This window comes from Patiria miniata, unplaced genomic scaffold (genome assembly GCF_015706575.1).
Source record: "Patiria miniata isolate m_02_andy unplaced genomic scaffold, ASM1570657v1 HiC_scaffold_14, whole genome shotgun sequence".
NCBI classification, from domain to species: Eukaryota; Metazoa; Echinodermata; class Asteroidea; order Valvatida; family Asterinidae; genus Patiria; species Patiria miniata.
The window spans coordinates 3,098,343-3,117,387 of record NW_024037052.1 but is presented as its reverse complement, the minus strand read 5'-3'; the positions used below and the strand labels follow the sequence as shown (position 1 = coordinate 3,117,387).

General features: G+C 39.3%; 1 pseudogene; it reads left to right on the top strand.

The window, feature by feature from the left end:
• LOC119721898 overlaps positions 1-19,045 on the top strand; it is a 50,732-nt pseudogene that overhangs the window by 20,093 nt on the left and 11,594 nt on the right.

Genomic DNA, 19,045 nt, shown 5'->3' with positions numbered 1-19,045 from the left:
TAGTTATTCCGCATTTTCTTTGCAATGATTACACACTTGTGAAGGGGTACAAGCCTGCTAGACTGATTCTTTCTCCTTACAATTCCTTAAAGTCTTTACATTTCTCCGTTTCATCTTAAGTAGGGTCATGGAACCAGACTACCAGAACATGATTTGTTGTCTTGGTTTTTCCAGCATCTACAAGCCCAAAACGTGAAACAAGTCAGTTTAACAATATTCGCTATAACATGCTAATCCTCCAAATTGATTTCTTTCTGAAAAGTGCACCAAAAGCAAATGTTGTACATGTACCCGTACATTCCCTTCAAGATCACAGCAACCCTGGCTAAGCTTCTCCTTGACTAATCCCTTACAGGACCACAAAGCCAAGAAATCTCTGGGCTACATCCAGCTTGTCGGCGGCCGTATTACGGAGATCAGCAACAAATGCATTGAGGTTACAGACATGGTGAGTCACTCAACAAGCGCATGCAGACATGCCAAAAACCCTACCTACATATGACATGCCATCATGGCCCAATCTGTCACTAGAAATGGTATACTATGAGTGATACCTTAAAGGAACACTTCCTGGATGCCAGAATTTTGCGCAAAATATGTGTAGCAGACGTATCAAATATCAACAAAATCGGAAAATTGAAAAAAGAAATTACCCCATTTGTTTGTTTGGCAATTTTTTTCATTTTTCTCCACCACTGTGCCCAGTTGTGTCTCATTTTGCCAGAATGCTTCACATTAAGCAAACACTAAACAATCAAAAACACTATTTTTAGTGGAAGGCATTATCAAGGATGGCAGTTTTTCCAGATATATAGCTGGAATGCCTACTTTTTCATGTTTTGGAAAAAATCCGACATTCCATCCCTTCGCACAATGTAGCTGGAAAAAATGCGTCCTCAAGTTCCCGGTTACATGTCGTCATTCGACCAAAAGGAAAATCTGTGTTAGATCGTCACTCATGAGCCAATAAGAAAATTGATCGTGCACTACATGTTGTCAGCAAACTAGACTTGTACCGAGTTCGCTTCATCAAACTTAGGTTTAATGCATCTAGGCACATGCAATTTGCACTTTCAATGTTGACAAACACATGTGTGGTATTGGGATATGTGAGTATGTGCGGTGTATTCTGATCTTGTCAAATTCTTTAAGGTCCACTAAATTTTAAGGAGGGAAAAACCCACTGACATCCCTAATTATGTTGATTTTCCAAGACCCAGACATCAGTCCTGATTTGAGGCGTGCGATTGCATCCCCATGCCATCGCACGCCTAAAAGCTTCCCGAGAAGTGTGATTAATTGCACGCCTGAATCGCCCTGGACCACGAAATCACACACCTAGAAAATCACACACTTAGAAAAACCACACGCCTAGAAACATCCAAGTGTGCCTTTTTCCATACACCTGTGATTTTCAAATCAGGAGGACTGAGACATTTGAAATATGGTAGTGAACAACACTAAATCTGGTCATCTCGGGACGAAATTGCACCTTTAAGCAACCACCGCATTGCTGCCGTGTTAGTTGTTAAGGAGTGGATTTCCTGTCACTGTCACTGGGGTCGGAACTCATTTGACACCGTCCTGTTAGCCTAGGTTCCTGACTCCCTAGGCAGGGGGGAAGGGGGAAAGGAATGACAAGCTGTTATAAAGGCTGTCCTTGCTGAACACTTCACTCTTCCTGGATGTGATCCAGTAGACTAGGGAGAATCGAGAGGGGTGGGGGTAACAGCCAAGATGGAACATTACATGTAACTTACTGAGCTGGACAGTCCCGGAAGATTGGCCTGTTGTCAGGTTCTTGAAGGGCAATTCCATAAATTTGGACGCACATGTCAGACACTTTAATGAGCTGCTGTTGGAAAAGTGAATGTGATGCATCACTAATAATGTGACATCTACTGAGTAGAAAACAATTACTGACCAAACTAAGGTACCGGTACCACCACCTTTGACGACCTTATACATGTATACACATCATGTCGTTGGAAGTACATTTGGATTTTACAGAATTGCCCTAGAGCACACTTTCAACAGGCCATTTTAGTTCCTTTACAGTACTAACATGAAATAAAGAAGTGATTGCTCTTTTTTTTTCAAAGTAGATACACGACTGTGATAGTAACTTCACTTTTGACAATAAAATGCACGAACTTCAATTTGTAAATTAATGAAGTGTCCAATAGACAATCAATTTTTAGGAACATCTTTGTGGTAGTTAAGTTACGACCACAAATTCTACAGCCTGTCTAAAAAAAAATGGTACAATCGAAAAATATTGTTTTTTCAATATTAAATCTCAACATAAGTAAGTCCTTTTGAGCATCACATTAAAGAAAAAAGACCAGGCTTTCCAATACTTTTTGTTTGATCTCATTTGCTTTTGTCAATCCAGAGATAACTCCAGTTTACTGCGGAACACAAAAATCGAGTTTGTTTCTTTTGCCAAGTTGCAATCTTTTGTGAGCTTCAAGACAGCATGGCACAGTACTCGAAACAACTCTGCCCATGCATAAAAGTGGCACAAAATTGATTTTGGTGTATTGCACTAAATTGATTATATCTCTGAATTGACAAAAGCAAATAAGATCAAACAAACACTATTGGAAAGTCCAGTCTTTGTTCTTTAATATTATGCCAAGTAAGAATGACTTATTTTGAAATTTCATATTTAACCAATTTTTTTTCTGATAATACCATATTTTTTTTAGACAGGCATGACAGGCTGTAGTTGTTCTTATCTTTCTTTGTTAATTTACTTGTTTTGTGTTACCGTATCTTTAGTAGCTGGTGTGTGTCTACATGTTTTCTCTGCAAAATAATAAATGAAATGAAATGTACATGTAGTGTGATTTTATACTTCAATACATGTATATACCAGTTACATGTGTGCCACTATACAGTACTGTAAATTTATACACACAAAAAATATTGGCAAACATTTGACTGTTTTTGCCGAAATGTCGTGATTAGCAAGTTGAGTGTTTGTTTAAATAATGCTACCTGGTACATGAACATGTAGTAGACATTTCATTATTCCTTTTCTTTGGACTTACATGTAGGAGCTGTATTTTCATATTATGTTTACTATACGGTAATTGTTCTGATGAATTGGGGAGCGCGGATTCCTTTTTTGTAACCCCAGATTCATCTTTTAAAGTTCAAATTATCAATGCTAGATATGCAATCAAGCATTTGGAATACTGAGCTGGGTTAGCGCCATTTAGATGATGCCTTTGTGGTCAAACTAGTGATTGCCCGCTTAAGATCATGCACAGATGCCTTCAACCAGTCTGGACTTCTCTTTGATCGTAGAGGGGCCGAGTTCTATTGCTTCGCTGTAGCAGCCGAATGGAGTTTGAGGATTGGAAGATTATACTGAATGCCGAGAGTGGTGTGTACAACATGACGCCCAAATCACCTACGTGTACTGTGCCACCTACCATCAGAAAGGTCAGTCTTAGAATGATGATCTGACTTCATGTTATACACTCATATCGACGATGTTTTCACGAAGTTTTTGAGTTTTGCTGGCCAATTTATTGCACTTGAAAACAAGAAGAATTTGGCCGAGTTTCAAAGCGAAATATTGTTTACTTTTGTAATTATCGTAAACAAACTTTTGACAAAATGCCTGAAATCCGTGTTTTTCTGTTTTCACGAAGTGACAGAAACTTACCTCGTTAGAAGGGCCAGAGGAATAATGCATTTCTCTACACACGCGTTAGGATGGAGTGGACGCGCACGCCGTGAACGATGTCGACAAAGAACAGACTTGCGCGCTGCAGTGACGTCAGATGCGCAAATGTAACAATTTAGAACGTTTTTGTTTTCACGAAGAGTGTGTACATGCAACTTAATGGGACAAAATAGTGAGGCCTCTGTGTTTTGCTGTTTTCATGAAGTGACAAAAACCTTAATTGATCTTTATAAATGAATTACAGCTTAATTAAGAGAGATTTCTAATAAACAACTTTGAATTAGCAAAGAACAAAGCATACGTTACTTGACAATGCAAGAATTTCCTAAATCCATAGCTAAAAACTAGTCGAAAAGGTGTTTTGAAAAAAATGATATTGAGGTTTTTGTCACTTCGTGAAAACACCAACGATATAAGGACTAGGTTCTACCTTAGTATTAGTTGCCGAATTATGCCTTAGTGCTATTTTCCCTACAGTTTGATAATTGCAACAGGCATTGTTAACCAGTTAACGCCGGCTTATTTTGGCATTGACCGGACCCAGGCAAGGGATTGTTTTGCACAAACCTCGATGCCAGACGGGTTCAGGCCGTCATCAGCATGTAGCACACCCGGATATTTCTGGTCACGCTCATTGTGTGTTTATCCGTCATCCTTTTCGAATACACACATACTGAAATTTGTATCCTTGTGGAGACATTTCTTTGTTCTCGTGTACTAAAGTTTTCGAGTTTGAAAGTATAGTTTCAAAATTATTTTAACCAGAATTAATTTCCTTGGCTGAAATTCGGACTTAATATCCCTTTTCTAAAACTCTACCATTCGCAACAGTTCAACATACCTTGGAAATTCCTAGTTTTTGAGTAAAATCCATCTATTTCGTGAAAACCTTGTAGAGACGTATTCGTCTATAGAAATTGCCCTGTGGAGACGTATACAATCTTTTGTTTCCTATTGTGTGCATGTCTCGAGAGGGCACGGTGTATCAGATCTGCAAAACCTTTGCGTGTATGTATATCACCCAACGTGAATTGGTTAAGAGTGGGGATGTGGGAGGGAGTATTTGTGACACTACCCTTAATCATTTTCGTTGGCAAAGTGTGTGTCCTGCGGCAAATATGCCACACTGAAAAGTGCCATCTATGTCAGATACTTTGTAATGTCAAATGTCCGATTTGAACAGTGCCCCAAATTGGTAGGATGGTGTCTAGGCCCTCTAACCCCCCCCCCCTTCCTTACTTGATTTTGATTTTAGTTATCAGTAACTTCTCTACTGAAAGTGCATGCACGTGTTGGTGACTATTTGGATAAGTTGGCCCCATGTCAACTTATCATTAAGGAAATGATGCGTCGGGGTGATATAAATCGAATTAGGTTTTGCCCTTCACCGACGTTTTTTATAATAGTTTATGCGGTACCCGCTGCTATGTACATCAGATTCGAACCGGCCAACCGATCCCATTAGCTCAGTGGTCGAGTGGTAAGACATCTGCACTAGAAAGCAGGAGGTCATGGGTTCGAGTCCCACCCGAGTGATTTTTTCCAACTTTCACTCGGGAGGTAACACACTGAGTATACAGTGTTTAAAAAAAATGTCGGTGAAGGGCAAAACCTAATTTGATTTATATCACCCCGACGCAAAATTCCATCTTATAATAGTTTATGCGGTACCCGCTGCTATGTACATCAGATTCGAACCGGCCAACCGATCCCGTTAGCTCGGTGGTCGAGTGGTAAGACATCTGCACTAGAAAGCAGGAGGTCGTGGGTTCGAGTCCCACCCGAGTGATTTTTTCCAACTTTCACTCGGGAGGTAACACACTGAGTATACAGTGTTTAAAAAACGTCGGTGAAGGGCAAAACCTAATTTGAATTAATAATCTTATACAACAATAACAAGCACTCTTATCCAATTATAAGGACTAAACGTATACAATCATAATCATAATCAAATAGATCCCACAAAATAATTAATTAATTTCTCAAATATATTGACTGTTTGTGACACTTCCCCATGCTAAGAAGATACATTTTAATAGATCTTTTTATAACTGTCACCAAATCAAATTCAATATTACATATCCTTTGAATTAATTACTCCTCTATTTGACATCTACTTAAGAAATCAGCTCCATGGTTCTCTGAACCCTTGACAACTCTGACCATATACTTGTATGGCTGTAGGGCAAGTGCCCATCTCATCACTCTGTCGTTATTCAATTTTGCCTTTGCAAGGTAGGCCAGTGGATAGTGATCAGTTTCTATCAGTTTCCAAATAAGTACACATAGAACTTTTTCACCGCCCAAACTATAGCGAGACATTCCCACTCGATCACGGAGTATGCTTGTTCCCTGGCTAACAATTTTTTGCTTGCATAACAGACGGGGAAATTTTGCCCCTCAATTTCTTGCATCAACACCGCCCCGATTCCTTTATCGGAGGCATCAGTCCTCAGAATATAGGTCAACTCAGGATTTGGCAAATGTAAGATTGGTGATGTTGCCAATCTTGTCTTCAGGGTTACAAAAGCATGTTCCTGTGCTTCATTCCATTCTACTTGATTAGATTTGCCTTTCTTCACCGAGTCAGATATCGGTGCTACAATTGCAGAGAAGTTTGGGATGAATCTAGAATAATATCCTACTAAACCCAAAAATGACCGTACTTCTTTCTTAGTTTGTGGTCTCTCAGCTTTCATAATTGCTTCAACTTTAGCAGGCACTGGCTTCAACACTCCCTCTCCTACAACATGGCCTAGAAATTCTAGTGAAGTGTACGCAACAAAGCATTTACTTGGTCTTACTGTTAAGCCAACTTCACGCAAGCGTGCTAACACCAACTGAACATCTTTCAAGTGGTTTTTGAATGTGTCTGAAAATATCAAACAGTCATCTGTGTAATTGACCACATTGTCAAAACCCTCTTTTAAACAAAGAACGCATCATACGGGTGAAAACCGCAGGAGCATTGACCATGCCAAACGGCAATACAGTGAATTGGAAAAGACCTCCTTCAGATGTAATAAATGCTGTCTTATCTCTATCACTCTCTTTTACTGGGATTTGCCAATACCCCTTTGACAGATCGAGTTTTGTGAACCATGTACCGGTACCCTTCGATATCTTCAAAAATAAATCCTCAATGTTCGGGATTGGCTCTGGGTCAAATATTGTGACAGAATTAAATTGTCTGTAATCTATGCAGAATCTCAATGATCCATCACTTTTTGGTACAAGAACAATAGGAGATGCATGGTGAAGTGGATTTTTCAATCACTCTCATTTGCAACATTTCATCAATTTCATGTTTCAATGAATCTCTTCTAGCATGAGGTACAGCATATGGTTTGGATTGCACTGGGTCTGAAGTAGTAAGTTTCATAGTGTACTCTACAAGATTTGTTTTCCCTGGCACATCAGTTAATACATCATGGAATTCATCCAACAGTTCTTTAACCTGACCTACTTCATTCTTATCACATTTGTCACTGATATGAACATCATGCACAGTTTCTTTTGGTTTCACAGGGGGAAATTCAACTTCCTCTAATACTTCATAGTCATGATCATTTAGTATACCTGCACCTACAGTTTCTAGGCAAGCACTTGCATGTGTTATTTCATCATTCTGTCTAGAGCTCTACATATTTCTTCAACAAATTCGCATGATAAATCTTGTCCTTTCCCTGTTTGTCTATCACATAATCATTTGTGCCAACCTTTTTAGTCACTTCAAACGGGCCTTGCCATTGCACTAACAATTTGTTTGAATCAGTAGGCAAAAGCACTAGCACCTTATCACCTTCAGTGAACTTTCTGTCCCTAGTTCGCACATCGTAATACTTCTTGTATCTCTTGGCTGACTTAGCAAGTTCATCCTGGGCTAACTGACAAGTTCTTTCTAGCCTATTTCTTAACTCTACAACATACTCATATGTGGTCTTAACTTCCTCTTCATCATTTTCCTTTGACCAAAGTTCTCTTAGTATGGCTAGAGGACCCCTAACTGTACGTCCATATAGTAATTCGAAAGGGGAAAACCCTAGGCTTTCTTGGGGTGCTTCTCTATATGAGAACAAAAGTGCGGGAAGATACCTATCCCAGTCCTTTAGATGCTCTACACACATGCGGCGTAACATGCGTTTCAATGTACCATTAAATCTCTCACAAAGACCATTACATATTGGGTGATATGGAGTTGTGTGAAGCTGTTTCATGGAAATTAATCTACTAACTTCTTTCATTACTTCAGCTGTAAATTGTGTACCTAAGTCAGTCAGAATTTCTTGTGGTACCCCAACTCGAGAGAAAATTGTAAGTAACGCCTCGGCTACACGTTCTGCTTCAATTTTTGGAAGCGCAACTGCCTCTGGGTAGCGTGTAGCATAGTCTACAACTGTTAAGATATATCGACTACCTTTATCTGTTATAGGTTCAGACTACGTGTACAATGTAGTTAACTCCTTATTGCGATGAGTGATCACTAAATTTGAATTTTTTATGAAGACAGTCGGCAATTTTTCTAATTTGAAAATGTGTATTGTTTCATGCTACAATAATGTTTTCCTGTTCAGCCATTAAACTAGAAAACATTTTTCCATCATTCTAAAATCAATGTTACTCTCCATAAGTTGGATGAGCAACCTTTTTTTTAATATAAAGATTCAACAATTTTGCCATTGCTCATAGGGGATAGTCTGACCTAGTTTACAATTGACACATCCTACTGCAGACTGCTCGGGTAATCCTAAGAAGCATTTCTTGTCTCCAGATCCTTAACGAGAGATATCCTGGGCTGATATGGATGTGGTCTCTGAGTGTAAGGTATCTGACAACTAACGCAGTGCTAAAAGCATAAAGGATCTTGTGCATTTGTCTTAATTTCATGAAATGGACCGATTTAAGGGCTATTTGGTAGCACACATCGTTCCACTGAGCTGTTCAATGTTTAGTGTCCATTGGTACTGGACAAATATGAAGAAGAAAAAAACAATGTTCTTTTTCAACCATCAAAGTTCAGTTCGCGAAATATGTCTTGCATAAAACCCATGGGTCACAGGGAGTACACTAGTGCTGGCTCTGTGGTGGGAAAGTAATATACCAGGGCTGTGAAATCTCAGCTTTAAAGCTGATTTCAGCTTTTTTTGTTTTGGATTTCAGCTATTTTCCCTCACTTACTGTGTACAAAAGTATAGGAGATTTCCATAGTTCAGCTTTTTTTTACACCTTTTTCAGCTGTTTTCAGCTATTTTCAGCTATTTTTGTCAGAGGTCACTCACACCCCTGATATACCTAGCGTACCCGAGCGTAGGCATGAAGTCAACAGCTGGCTCGCGGCCATTTAACGGATGTAGGATTCCTCTTTTCATGACAGCATACCAGGCTCATTTCACAGGATGTTTCATACTATTATTTGTGACGTGTTCTGTCAAAACCAGACAGAACTGGGCAGGAAATCAATTTGTCTAAAATCTAAAATCTTAAGCTTTCTAATGAAACCTTTGCTGTCATTTGAGGAGCGACAAAGTAGGTATTTTGTGGCTTCATTAAATGCAACAACATTTGGAAAAACAGCGAAATCTTTGAAGTGACAAGCCTCCAAAATATCACCACAAATACATTTTGTGGATGGAATTTCAATCTAAAATTTCAGCAGGATCTTCATGAGGTTTTGAGGAATAAGAAATAACCAAAGATCTACAGGTCTCTCTGGGTTTTGACATTACACGTCACAATTACTTACAATCAAGTGGGTTTTCTTCTTTTGGCTTTATCTTTTGGCAATTTACTTTTCTGACTGTTTGCAAATGATCCTTAATATATGCCTTTACAGCAAATGAAAATCAAAGGGTTATTGCATGAAGATTGCAGCCTCGACTCCATGGCCGCGTGCGCATTCCTTCACTAAGCCCTGGCTGTGATGAACACGTAATCGATGATGATTAGCTGTTTAGAGTGTACTGCGCGCACATTTCGAAGACTGCACACCCTATAATGCACTCGCGTGCTACCGTATGCACGTCACGTCGCGAATGCGATGCCTGTACGATATGGATTATGGTAACCTCGTTTTTCAAACCCCCCCCCCAAAAAAAAACCTGTATCTTTGGTTGTAAAGGGACGAAAGAGGTACGTACATTTAATACAAATCCTTGCTTAATAACGCGACGTCGAAACCTCATGTTTGAAAGGATTAATTCTACCCAAAATTTTTTTTGAAAATTTTCAACATGGCGTCGCACATTAGATACATCGACTACAGTCCTAATTTAAATGTTTCATATTTTGACACATTGAAATTGGACAAATCCAGGGGTTAAGATCGCGCAAGGCATGACGGGAAACAACATGGCGCAGCAAGATCGTACCCATGGAAACAAGGTTGTGAAGATTGTACCTGGAATTGAAATGATGTACCGGTATTCATACACATTTTATTGAGCACTAAATCGACACAGTACAGATCTACACTGCTTATCCATTAAAACAAAAATGATTATTATTTTTATTTCTACACCCTTAGCATGTGGCTATCATTGATGTGGGTGGCTGCTCAGTCCGTGCCGGTGTCCTGTCAGACAGCGATTCCCCAACCCACAAGTCTTCTTCCCGTGTGTCGTGGCTACTAACACTAAGCACAAGGATCGCGTCACCTACGGTTACGAAGCCCTGACCCCGGAGGTCCGCTGTGTGTCACGGCTGTCGTCACCCTTCAGAAACCCCTCTCTGCAAGAACAAGTCAAGGTGCGACGAACCAAGGTTATTTTTCCATGTTAACTAGATGGCATTAAAGCAACTTTTTCAAATGTAATTTTTTTTCCAGAAATCTGGAAAATGTTACTTGTTATTTTCCAATTTGGTATGATTTGTGTTTTGTTAATTAATGATAATTAATAACAAGAGTTAATCCCTCAAAATTGTATGAAATTCAAATAATCAGATTTTGTCAGATTTCTTTTAAAAATTGGATTATGACTATATTAAGTTCTTGAAACAAGTGAGGTTTCTGATTTTCATTGAATTTGGTTTTGGCGGCAATGTTCAAATGCCTAAGTTTGGTCAAATTACTTCAAAGAGATGTTATGGATTCTGTGCACAAGTACATGTAATCTCTTAGCATTGTGAGAGAGTAAAGGCCAGTTTATAACTCATGTGAATGCAATGCGAATTTGATGTCACGAAGCATTCGCTGCAAAATTCGCCGGAGTTGAAACATGCTCAACTTTTGCGAATTTGCAGTGCGAAAACTCACCGTGATGTCACAAATTTTGAGTTTGCATTTGCTTTCGCGAATGAGGCACATTTCTATATGTAAGGCCAAAAAAAAAATATTCGGTCTCTGGTCAGACCAAAGTTCCGGAATTGACGCGGCCACGCGGCTTTTTTTTTTTTTTTTTTGGCTTTTTTTTTTTCCTTCAAGCTTGGATTGTACAGACAAGGTGGGTACTATTTTGTTTTTTTGGTGTCCTCATGTACATTGGTGTCCTCCATAATTTGCCTTGGTGCTTTCGATCATTTGCTTTGGTGCAATTTCCCATTCCTTGGTGCTCTTTGGTAACAAAAATTGAGGAGGTGTGGAAAAAGAGGGTGCTGTTAGAGCTACCGCGGAACATTTTGGAGAAAAAAAAAGACCGACGCACATGGTTAAAATCGACGCTCGCGCTGACCAGAGACCGACTTATTTTTTTTTTTGGCCTAATGTATGTTGTTGCTGTATGCCTGGTGCTCATTCAAAGATTGTACCGGTTAATTTTGTGCATATAAAAAATAACTGATCCATACTTTGCTCAATATTGATGCTAATCAGTCTTTGTAGGCAGTATACTCCTCACATTCACTCATCTCCACTGCCCTATCCAGGGACATAGTAACCTCTACATTCTTGAAGCTCTAATTAGACAGATTTTGCTTACTCAATACCCGAGGTCAACACGTCTGCATACGCATGAGAGGTTGTACATTGATAATGGCAATGAACCTATCCTCAGTGCTTGGCAATGTATGCGTTTCCTCAACAAGGAGCAAGTTCAGGCACAAATCGTAGTTAAAACGAAGGCTGGTTGGGATACTCAAGTTCGCTATTAGGAACCGGACCACAGAGCACGGTTGCATTGCTGGTTACCAAAAGCTGTGGGGATCATAAAGCACAACGGGGAGCCAGGACCAAAAGTTTTGTGCTGACGTTTTGACCATCGTTTGACTAGAGGCGCTTGCACATTGTTATTAGTGCGCAGGTGTAAGTAATGTCCCAATTAGACCACTAGACGACTAATGGTCCTCGGCCGAACTTGCTCAAGATTTTGTGAAAGGGATTATCGATCACCAGCACCGTTGCATGATGGGCATGAGCGTATCCCACACACAGAGCTCTTCGTTAATGGTCATCGAGCCCAATATATTCATGCACATAGCTCATACCATAAGTCAACTTCTTATCTTCATTGCTTCCTACAGTTCAAGCTGAGTATGCAGACCATGGAAGGCCTCTTAGACACAGCATTCACTGAGCTAGGCATCGATCCCATCGCATACCAACTCATGGTCATTGTGCCCTTCAACCTGGGACCAAAACTTACAGTAAGTTTAATCATTATCTCCACTGCCACATTATCGATAGAATATAAAGATGCGTTCCTCATGCGCTTCAACCAAGTCGATTGTTTGTAAATTAATAAATTTTCAACTTGTATGTTTTATTCCGACCAAAAACCCTTCTTTGTACTTTTTTTGGCAAATCTGCAACCCTCTGAAAATAGGGTTTTGTTTTGGGCACAAACCGAGCAGACTGGCTCCCGGTCTGTACATTATCAATACTGATTGTGGGGCGGGAACCAGCCTACCCCGCGGGAATAGAATCATTGTCTGGCAGCCAATAATTCGAAACTGTAAAGTAATAATTCAATAACTAAACATGGGCTGATTTTTTTGGTCGCATCTCATTCAAAATTTAATAACTGTTGTATTGCTAGAAAAATATCTATTTTAAAAAGGAATCTGTTTTTCATGATGAAATTCAAAAATTCAAAGCTTACAATTGTCTTTTTTTATGTTAGTTAATACCTGTTAATGACACTGGCACCTTTAAGAGACATTTTGTCGTCATTCATTATTATACATGTTCCTTAGGGAGACACCGGGCATTTCAATGTCTCGCTAATGTCACAGCCCCTATTTAGAGGCAAAATGTTATTGCCGCAAATAGGCTAGATCGATTGCTCGTGTTCCAAAACGTAAATATACCAGAATTTGTGGGGGTAGGATTTATAAGGGAAATTGGGGTTAGGGATCATTAAAGTTTGACAAATTTTGTGCTCAACCCTATGGGAATGTAGTCTATGTAATAGACATTCACCATGGGTCTATGATATGTGAGCAGATTCACTGATTAATTAGGCAAGACCCCGCCTCTTGACCTCCTAGATTTTGACCAATCAGCAGGCGCTTTCTATATCGGGTCTTTGGTCATTCACCCGTTGCGCGTCATAGACAATGGATTAAAAAGTCCTGCGTCGTGTGCTGTGTATCATGTTACACGATAACGCGCCCGGCTGTTGTTGCATTACAAAACACTGCATTCGAATTGATCATCAAACGTTTAGTCCTGATTTGGGAATGAAATGACGTCACGATTTGGTAAAGTCGACTCCGATTGGCTGAGGCGCGAGATCGCATAAATCTGCATTCTTTGATATATCAGACGTTAGACAGGAGTCTGGGCTCCGTGGATAACGGGTGATACTCAGACTAATGGGAATGTCCCCCTAAGGCAAAAAAAAATACTTCCATTTCTGATTACATGGCATTTGAGAATAAGGTAGGTGGGTAGGGAATTCATTTATTGTTTTTTGTGCACGATCATATGGAGGCATCTGTGTGTAGTCACGGGTAAAGGGTAGTAATGGATGGTTTTGGGTGTTTTTCCTTCATTTTTTCCCTAAAAAAATTATGGTAGGGGCTGTCAGAATAGGGTAGGTAGGGAAACCGGAAGCAGAACTATTTTTCGTTTTTGGTGTCATTCCCCGTCATAATAATTATTATTAATTAATAATGAATAATGTTTTCAGGCTGAGGTAGTACTTCTTTCAGTAATTTATGTATGCCACTTTAACATGAGGTGATCTCAGCTTTGACGCATATAGCTTTCAATGTACTAATCTGATTTCAGACTTGCCAGACATTTTGGATCCATTTCAAGAATGTATATTTGCCTCTGACGTGACCTTTTATTTTTAGAAACCAGAAGCATGACTCATTCTGACAGTCCATGACACTGGCTAGCACATTCTCTGTCAACACAGTGTCATGATAACCTTCTCAGCAAAAAGTTCAGATAACAGCTATGATTCAAGAAAGATCACTTCCGAAATTCAATAGAAATGTTCTTGTTGATATTTCAGGAAATTAGGCAAGGTGCAAATCTCTAGTCTAGGGCTACCGGTACGTCTACGACAGTTACAACTGCTGAAAAGAGACAAACATGCCTGCACTTCATTTTTGGACATGTTGGACATACCGGTAGCCTACACACACAGGAAAAATCGTTTTCCAGAATCAAGCATTAGCAGAATTTGGATTATTTGCTGATAAATGTTTTTGATGCCATTCAGCAGTTTGCTTGTCAATAAACTACACATATCCCTCATTGCAACTCCCAAGAATGTCACCAGATAACACATTAATTATCATCTTTTTTGGTGCTATACCATAAATGTATAGGCAAGGTTGGACAGCTTTTGCTTTGTCAGGCCTGTTACGTTGTCCCGCCCCCTATTCCAATGAAAAGTTGTCCAAAAAATTATACATAAATGTAAGCTAACTAATACAAAAACAAAAGAGTATTAAAGTTCACAAGAAAACGAAAGTTTATAAAATGTAAATGAACAAAAATTATTTTATAAAGTATATTACAACATGGATTAAAACACAGGATTATATCTTACCGTACCAACTGTTAAAAGTAGGTGGACTTAAGACCATAGTTAAACTTAAAAGAAAATCTAAACCGCTTGGAGTTATTTTTAATTTTTTAGAAATGTATAAGTTAAAAGAGTGCCCTTTTTCATAAAAAGCTCAGGCTCTGTTGTCTATTTGTAGCTTTAGGGCAAATCCCTAGCAAGATTATAGCGTGCAAAAGATCACTGTGAACGTATTTACACTAACGTGAGTCATGCCTCTTTCCTTGCAGTGTTCCTTTTATAAACTTGACTTTTCCTCTTCGTTATTTTCTTGTAGAGTCTTCTGTAAATAGGCCTCTGGGGGACCGCCCACACAATATGAGTGTATACCCCTTAAGTGCCATTCTCAGTTGCTGATATAGTCGTGTTCCCTAACGTGGCCTACTTCGAAGCTTACCCGACTTTCTTCGTGTAGTGTTGCCAAACCTCTTTGTTGACAAACCTCAAATTCATGCAGTAAAATACTAGTACTTTTACCTAATTAATGTTTGCTATTTAACCTCTGTGAACAATTTCAGTTTCATAAAATTTAATCCGAAATTCAAAAACGGTGGCGTCCGGAAATTGGGCACAAATTGGCGGAGTGTTTTCTAACGTGGCGCACTTGAATAAATCTCGGGAAATTCCAAATTAACATTTAAGAATTTCTGTAAACTTGATAAATTCTGATAAATCATTATTATCTCTACTTACATACCCAGCCAGATGTTTGTCAGAAAATTATTTTCTTATTTTTCGAGGCATTTTCAAAGGGTTCACTTTGCACTTGAAAATAAAATCGGAAAATCACGCCAAAATAACTTTTTCTTCTAACTTTGTTACGGGTAAATAAACTCGCGATTTATGAACAGCAGTGTTTAGAACTTAGAAATTTCACTTTCTGTGAACATGATGAAATTTCAGTTAAAAGTTTTGCTCTAGGTAGGCGCTACAGGCGAAAAATCAAAGTGAGCCACGTTGGGGGCCGCGCCACGTTAGGGTACATCAACAATATTCACTCAAGAATTCACATAAACTATACCAAACATTTTTTTCTCAAATATTTTTATGAAGTTCAGGGTTCCCACAGTTGTGGAAAAAAAGCCCGGAATCTAAAACTATTATTGAAAGTCATGGACATTTCATGGAAATGTGTTATTTTACAAGAAGTCATGGAAAGTTAATATTCCAAGAAAAATTCACAGAATTCACAGTTAGCAGGGCCTGACTTTTTATTTCCTCTCAGCATACACATTTTCAAATTCTGAAAAGAAATACTACTTTGATCAATATATCAAGACTTTCTAAGTCATTCATTCATTTTGGGTCATTTCAGATAACAAGCAGTTTGCAACATATTTTTCAAGATAGTGGTTTTATCAAAAGAAATGTATTTTGTGAAGAGATCAGTTTTGATGGAATTATTTTGCAAGATGGAATTTGGCTTCAGGGAGACATATATTTTGCAGTGGGGAGATGGAATTTTGAAGGTTATCCAAATGTAATATTAGAATTTAATATAAAACTACATGTCCCAGTTGCAAACTTCCATCATACAAGATATTGATCGCAGTACCCACTGCGATATCAGATTTGAACCAGTCAGCTGACCCAACAAGCTCAGTGGTCAAGTTGTAGGATGTCTGCACTAGTAAGCAGGAGGTCGTGGGTTCAAGTCCCACCCGAGTATTGTGAATTTTTTTCTCACAATTACTTGAACAATACTAGGTATACAGTGTTTATAAAATGACGTCGGTGAAGGAAAAAACCCAACATGAAATTATATTGTTTTTAAGACGAGATAAGTTTTCGGTAGCACCATGTGAATAAATCTCTTTTGTGGGTATGTGTGGTTCTGAAAAGAACCAGAGGGATTCAACGTTTCGAACAGTATGCTCTGCCCGTCGTCAGGAGAATGAGGGATTCCAACGATGATGCGATGTTATATTGTTTAACAGGTTTTATCTCACTGCAGCATTTTGCCCCCTCAATCAGACATCACATCAGTGACAGTGAGATGAATTTACCGTAACCGTGTTCAAGGATTTATTTTGTGCTTTGATTTGGAATATATTTTTGATAGGAGAAGGTAGTGGAGATGATATTTGATCGTTTCAACCCGGAAGGCGTGTATGTCCAAGAGCAGGCACTGATGGCTCTCTATTCCTACAAGGCTACATCTGGAATAGTAGGTAGGTCTCTACAACTGTGGCCCAGACCTGGGGCCAATTTCAAGGCGCTGCTAAGCACAAACATTTGCTAAGCACAAAAAAAGTCTGGCTTATAAAACCAGGTTACCAGCCAAAACTCATTGTGATGTATATTGCTCGTGATTGGTATTCGGCTTTTGTTTGCTTAGCATGAAAATCACATTGACTTTTGGCTGGTAACCTGCTTTTATAAGCCAGACTTTTTTGTGCTAAGCAAATTTTTGTGCTTAGCAGCTGCGTGAAATTGGGCGCTGGACTGTTAATGATAGTGATTGGTGTTATGATGGAGCCTGTAGTGTGCCAGATTGTGTCCATAAGCACGGCTGTTTGCAGAGGTATTTATTTTGACATAGAGTAAGTGGAGCACGTTGTTCCTAATGGTCTCCATTTTGGATGATGACAAGAAACACAATAAAGGGGACACTTTGCTACCGTCTAGCAGTTTTACTACTACTACGTTAGCAGTTTTTCCAATGGTTATGATTAAATACACATGTACCTGAAACCACCAAAGAAGAATTTCAACACGTGAATGGACATGCAGCCTTTTGCGAAAGATGATTTGAGTTGATTATTTATATTATATTGCTTTTTGTCATTATCCTCAAATTTCCATCAAATAGTGGACAGAAAACTTAGGTAACTTAATTTTTCGGTCCAATTTTGATGGAAATTTGAGGGTGATTTTAAAATTAAAAAAGAAATAAGTAATGATTCAACACATATTATACGTTATGTAAGCCTTCATGTCCATTCGCATATCAAAAACTTTTTCAGTGGTTTCAGGTACTGTAAAAAAAAAAAAAGTACAACCATTGGAAAAAATGCTAATGTGACGGATGCAACGTGGTCCCCTTTAGTGTGTTTCTTGTCTTATGTGTTCTAAGTCTGTGTGATGATTGGACAAATAAATCCATGGTGATTGTGTCCTTGGGCAAGACACTTTATTCTATTCTCGGGTCATTGCAACATTTTCCAAAAATACAAACACGATACTGGCCATGTGGTATTGACTCAATCTGTGGGGAGGAAATGGTTTATGATTTGGGTACATGTACATGCAGTTCAGAAGTAGTGTTTTACTTTGTCATGACCAAATTGTATGCACGACGAGATTCCTAAATGCTAAAAGGGGTTTTTAAAAACTTTTCTTTCTGGGAACTGTGCATTTCTGTTTCTTGAGTATGATGTATGGGACTGTCAGCTTTGACAACGCTGCTTCTTCCTGTGCAGCTTGTACCAGGCCCGTCATCAGGGGGGGGGGGGGGGGGCCTGGTTGGGCCGGGCCCCCCTTGGCGAGCAATTGGCCCTCCCAACGGCAAAAGCTGTACATGTGTAATTTAGTATTTTTATGGTAGTGGGCCCACCTAGTTAGTGCTTTGGCCCCCCTGACGCTCTGGGCTGGCGACGGGCCTGGCTTGTACATCTAGACCCATTTGATTACCCATTTGCAGGCCCATCTTTAAGGCTACATGTGGATTTGCTTCTCATGCATTGTCATGTTGTAGTCGAGTCCATCACAAGTCCAGTCACAAGACTGGTCATGAGTCAATTAACAAGTCAGGTTACAAGTTACAAGCGATGAACAATAACAGAAGAATGCCTCTGTCAAAGTTCATTTGAAAAGACTGGATGATGTACTGGAGACCTGTGATAGTTTCTTGAAGGACTCAGCTTTTCTCCTCAGTGAAACTTGTTTGCAAAGGACATATTTAGGGCCCCACCATGCAGACAAAGCAATATCAACTTTTTGGCCCTTTTAGTTTAAAGATTCAGCTCTGTCCATTTAAGCTGGTTTATACTTCACATGAATTTCCACAAAGGGTCAAAATCAGCTTCACCATACAATTACTGACATCATGAAGTTCTCATGTTAAATGTGTGCCAACCTTTCAGTGACCACACCTAACATGACTAATGTCGCTCGTCACCCGTTTCTTCAAAAAATAACCCTTTCCTCACTTCGCACAATGCAGTTAACATCGGGGAGAGAATCGATGTAGTTCCCATCGTGGACGGATACATCATTCAGAAGGGGGTGTACAGGCTGCCGTTTGGCGGACGACAGATCACGGAGCACTTACGATGCCTGATGACGGAGGGTGGCAATCGGTGAGTCAACATCAAATGTTTGCAGTCTTCACATCAATCAATAAATTTAGACACTCTCAGAGGTGGTAGCAAGTCATTTTTTGCTAGTC